Source organism: Spodoptera frugiperda, chromosome 25 (assembly GCF_023101765.2).
Source record: "Spodoptera frugiperda isolate SF20-4 chromosome 25, AGI-APGP_CSIRO_Sfru_2.0, whole genome shotgun sequence".
Classification (NCBI taxonomy): Eukaryota; Metazoa; Arthropoda; class Insecta; order Lepidoptera; family Noctuidae; genus Spodoptera; species Spodoptera frugiperda.
Genome location: NC_064236.1, coordinates 21,605,703 through 21,611,702, shown reverse-complemented (window position 1 = coordinate 21,611,702; position 6,000 = coordinate 21,605,703).

Here is a 6,000-nt window from a genome sequence, read left to right as displayed (position 1 = left end):
GACGCGAGCGTTTCGTTTATTGGGAGAGGGGTTGCAGCTCTAGTGGGGCTGGTTAGAAAGAAATGATGATTAGAACCATTTATCATTTTAATACGAATCCCGCCCTTGTTAATAGGGTGTTTGGGGGATTAATAGATGTAACATTATTTTCATTGTTAATTTTGTGGGTTTGTTATATGTAATTTCGCTGTCTCGGTCATTCGCAATGAATTTATTATGAACCTATCTGTTGGAGAAAGGGTTTAATTTTAATGTTGCTTTGTTTCTGTTTTAAGTGGAGTTTGTGGGTACAATATTATAATAATGTTGTGTACCTACGTGTTGTTTATGCTACCTGCTGTATGTTACTGAGTTTTTAATAATTTTATAAGTAGACAACATTTAAATTAGTGTAGTATTTCAGTTATACTCCAGGTTATAGTTCAAATATTATTGTAAGCGGTATTTGAGAACAGACTAGTTTCTACTGCATTATCACATAACACTAACTTTTAGCCCTATTATATGGAGCTTATACCATTACTGGTGAAAACTCGTTTTATCCAATTAAGTATGAGTACCTACGTACCTCTACGTACTGCTTCGGTGAAAAAACGTGATGTTATATATATATCATACGGTATTTGGTATCTAACGCAAACAAATTTTGTGTTACGCACCTTTAGCATAGGTAGGTACTAGGTACTATACACAAAATCAGTAATCAGCAAACAAGTAAGAAGACCGTCACTATACGAAAAAATATGTTTTTTTGTTAGCAGTACCATCTCTTAACCGCCCGAAAATACATTTTTCTTTCCAAAACAGTTTGGTAAAACCATATGTATAATTACTATTTAGTTAAACTTTCAATGCTTCGACAGAAAAGATAGCTTTTTCGGTTAATGTCACTCTTTTTATCAATGTGCGAAGTATTGAAAGAAAAAAAAGCGAGAAAACAAAAGCTTTTCACTCTTTAGCTCTTCCGTTCCGGACCTATGGACCACCTAGCGGGTTTACCGGTACTCCTGCTCGCAAAGCAGGAGTAGGAACGGGGTGTTTTTAGGGTTCCGTAGCCAAATGGTAAAAAACGGAACACTTACAGATTCGTCATGTCTGTCTGTCCGTTTGTCCGTCCGTCCGTATGTCACAGCCATTTATTTTCGAAACTGTTGGGCCTACATAGTTGAAACTTTGTAAGTTGATGTATTCGACTGCACGGTTGGTGCGGTGGCTGGGCCACTGGTTGCCGCGCAACGGGTAGCGGGTTCGATTCCCGCACGGAGCAACTCTTTGTGTGATCCACAAATTGTTGTTTCGGGTCTGGGTGTCATGTGTATGTGAACTTGTATGTTTGTAAACGCACCCACGACACAGGAGAAAATCCTAATGTGGGGCAACGTTTCATAAAACGAATAAAAAAAAACGAATAGAATTCTGGTAACCGCTATTCGAATTTAGAATAAAAAATTATTAATTTAAAAATTAAAGGGAACTGATACTCCATTCATGGAACTGAATGAACTGATACAAACATTTTTTTTTCATCTAACCTATTCATGATTTGTGTCTATGCATAGGACTCTCCCCCCCCCTCTAACTTTTAAAATAAGAGAGTGAGAAAATTAAAAAAATATATGCTGTAGATTTCAATGGAATTATAAGTTTTTAAGAAATAATACATTTTCTAAAAACGCAAATATTAGTTTGTCGTTCATATAAACACTGTAAAACCAAGTTATTTTATAACTTTTCTATTATGTGGCATAAACTTGCTGCTACGGAACCCTTCATGGACGAGTTTAACACTCCCTTTCGTCCCACCCAAGGCGGGTGTGGCCCCGCAAAATTCACATTCACAATTTCAAGAATTCACATTTTTGAAACATCCTGGAAACAAATCACTCTTTTAATCCTAAAATCCATTTCAGTTTTTATGCCAGAGTGTGATGTGTTTTTGAGCGAGAGAAGATTAATTCTATCAGAAATGTTGAAGTACCATTAGTATCTTATAATGATTCATTTTGTATATTTATTTATTTTGGCCTTTTTTGATTGTTTTTACCTCTGGCTTAAATATATTAAGTAGTGTAATAGGTGTTTCGATCGTTCTATTCTAATTAATAAATAAGTAGACACAAATATTTTCCGATATGTTTAAAATAGACAGTACTCGGAATTCGCAGTGTAGAACGATAAGGGAAAAAGGAGAAACACAAAATTCTAAAGTCAAAACCGTCGGAACACTAAACACATATTTCTGATGGTTTATGAAACATGCAAACTGTATTCGTGCGTTGTATTTTATACTACATTTTGTCATCTGGCCACCCCAGCGGGACGTGGCTTGGGTGCGTAAAACGCAAAGCATCTAGTAACTTATGTATTTGTGTTAAACTTTTGTTTTTCGTACATTGCCTCTGTTTTTCAGGAAAAAGAAAAATTGTGAATAAAATTCCGAATGTCTTCTGAGGAGTTGACCTGGGTTTGGAACGTGGTCCTCTTTTGTGAGAATTGGTTTGTGAGTTTTAGTACTTGAGGTCTCTTCGAGTACGGCAGGTGAGTTTGCGACAGTAAGTACCTATATACTGATTGATCAGATTGCAACATTACAATCTTATTGGTAAATATAGGTGTCGTATATTATATATATTATATCTAAGCTAACATTAAACTATAATTAATAGTTGTTTCCCTTTCCAGTACTCCAACTTAACAAACATGAATTCTTGGTGTATTTTACCTTTTTTTAAATACATACTCTTATATTTATTGAATGTTTTCCACATGCTACATAACTCGAAGCAACTTGACCACACCAATACACACATACATATTTTGAAAATCATCACACTTTCTTTTTGTTACAAGAATCAAGCAATACATGCTAGAACGCATCGCGCACACATTAAAATTACACAAACAACAATTAAAATTACAATACACGGTACTCTCGACTTGTATACCTACATACGTAATTACGTACATGTTGTAATGTACAAAAATATCCTGCATAAAATACTTCGAATTGACTTCAAAGCTACCCTAAGGGTTCTTCTCCACCAAAGATGATGATGCTATGTAGCTATAAGCTTTGAAACTATATGACCGTTTCCACTGATACTAAGCCATGACTGTGCGAGGAAAATGCGCAGCTCGAGTATGCGATGTATGGATAGTAGTGAAGCCATCAGCCATCCATAGTACGCAACTATAGCATGCATCCATGACACGCATTTTAAAAATATATAGTTTAGTTTATATCAAGCACTTAGGTTAGGTTAGTCTGTCTGCGCCAGGGCTAAGCTATGTGTACCAATGAATACGATTGACGGAAGTTAAACGCATCCATAGCACGTAGCATAGCAGATCTCTGGTGGAAAAGCACCTTTACCCGTATTTCGTAAATGCAGAACGTTTGCGTCAACCTTTCAGGTAGCGCGCACCTTCGTCATTCAAACTACGGTCGTAGTACCGACCGGAGTTTGTTTTTTTGTTTCGCAGCTTAATTATGTGAAAACAGACGGGAAGCGCTTTGGTATTTATAGATAATATATAGAAGAGGTATGTTTACATACTACATAATAAACGATGAAAAAAATTGTTGCTGCATGCTTGTATTGAATTCTGTACTTCAGGGCTCAGCTAAATGTATATAGCGTATATCCATGTGTTTGGTACACTTAATATTATTATATTTGCTTTGACGTTCAAAAGTGCCTGTTCTCGGTCAATTTGAAATAAATAAATTTGACTTTGACTTTGATATTCTAGGGACCTCGTGATAACTTCGAATTATGGAGAAGTTTGAATTAAGGAATTTAGCCTTTAATTTATGTACTTTTTGTGCTTAAACGACTTATTGTATAGTACTATACAATAAGTAGGTACTAGTTGCTATTTATTAAAACCAGCGATGTACAGTATACCAAGTCTTTAGCTACCCGGAGATAGCCGATAGTCGTATAAATATGATCGATAACATATTCTGGGGACGTTCTACTTACCATACGCTGTTCATGCCATAACTGAGAAGTCACACATATTTATTTATGGCAATAAATATGTAAACAACAACATAAAGTAGATCACATTGCGTGAAAACGGATCTATTGAGAATTTGTGTAACGGCTGTTTACCTATTTTTATTTTCGTTTTAGGTAAGGTAAGGTTAGAAAACAATGTGTTTCTGTTAATGTATTGTTATTTCAGTTTGATTAATAGTCCGTGCTTCTATCTGCTGCTACTGCTGGATTATAGGCCTCCTCTTTACAAGAGAGGTGTTTCACAATCTCCAAATCTTTTGGCTGGCGAACTTTACTCTTTCTAAGGATAAGTGTTGGGGCGTAATTTCCGACAGTAAGATGTTATGTTGATTGATTGTGCCAAGAAGAGTAGAGATAATGCCAAGAAATGCCAAGATGAGTAGAGCTAGTGCCAAGAAGAGTAGAGATATATACTCTCTTGTGACCACAAGGTAGGCCTTTAATAATGTTACCAAAGTTCTATACCTACATATATAGTTAAGTATATTGTTTTGTTTTATGAAAAATAAAGTTTCACTTGGTTCAGGTTGATATAATCTCGCTCTAAACTTATCAGCTTAGTAAATGTTGCCGCATTAAAATGTTTAGTTTGAAAGTAAGTACACGTGGAGTGGTACCGTAACAGTCGCAGTGCGCCACAGGATATACAAAAACCAGAATAAAACCTTTTTGCGCTGGTCTTTTAACATTGGTGAATTGTGTATATTTTACACTGGGAAATGTAGGTATTATGAGTCATTATTAATTAGTTAGTGTTGTTACTTGTGGCAAACAGTTGGTTAAACTCTATATAACCTTTTACCTCCGACACAAAATCAAACCATGCCACCAAAGAATCTAGAAAGCATGACGACAATCCCCGATATCTGTCACACCGCATAACCCGACCCACTGTGAGAAACATTTGCTTAAATCTAGAAAGGTGACCCGAAACCAGTCCGTTCTTTAACAACTAAAATATCGTCTACACTTTGACCGTAAGTGTAATAAAACTTTCCTATAAGCTTGTTTACAAGTGTACATATTTACTATTTATGTATTGTAAACGGGAGTACAAAGGCAGTAGCCACATAGGAGTGAACCGGCGCTATTCAAACTTGGGTTCGTGCTCGAAACTATGACAATGCTTCAGTGTACGCCAATGTGAATACACCTTTACGTACGGCAGTCGGGCTCCTAAGATGACGCTGACGATTTTATTTCGATTTATTTTCTTTGTTTTTTTTATACACTTCCTCTTCTTCATTTATGTGTAAAAACGAAGTTCATAGTCGAATATTTGCTTTGGCAGATTGCTAGAAAGAGATACAATAAGTGGTAATCCATACGTATTACGTATGTGTTATATAATCATGATTAACAGATATATTAATAAAATTGAAAACATTCTGACGATCGAGTAAACTAGGTTCTAAGTATATTGTTGGTCTGCTTCTGTTATTATTAAAAACATCTTACAGGATGCTATTCTAATGTTTAACTTGAAAAATTCACCAAACAAATCGCCAGTAAAGTCACCTAACCATATCAAATGCCGCGAACCGTGCTCTTAAAACTGAGAAATGTCTACCGGTATAGTACAGACAGTAGTAAGCCGCAAAATAAGTACAAGGGGTATCTAAGGCACGTAAAAGTTCACTTTGTTCGGTTCGAGAGCGCAATCTTACCGGCCCGCCAACCGTTATTGTTCCCAGCGGGTCGGCGCGCGAAATTCAGCGCACTACGCCGACACACCTACACTTTGCAAACTTTATTGCTCACAAATTGTATGCATTATTTATTTAATTTGAAAGCGAAGAAACCCAAGCGCGATCATACGCCTCTGCGCGGAATGAGGGCGAGAATGCAAAAATATAAATAAGTTCAGCTTCTATTTTGTAAACGGAACGCCATATTGCTTTGTTTGTTGTTTGTATGTTTATTGTTGCTGTTTGAGTTTGTTTCATTAAAAAAAATCTATATCCTAACATTATTT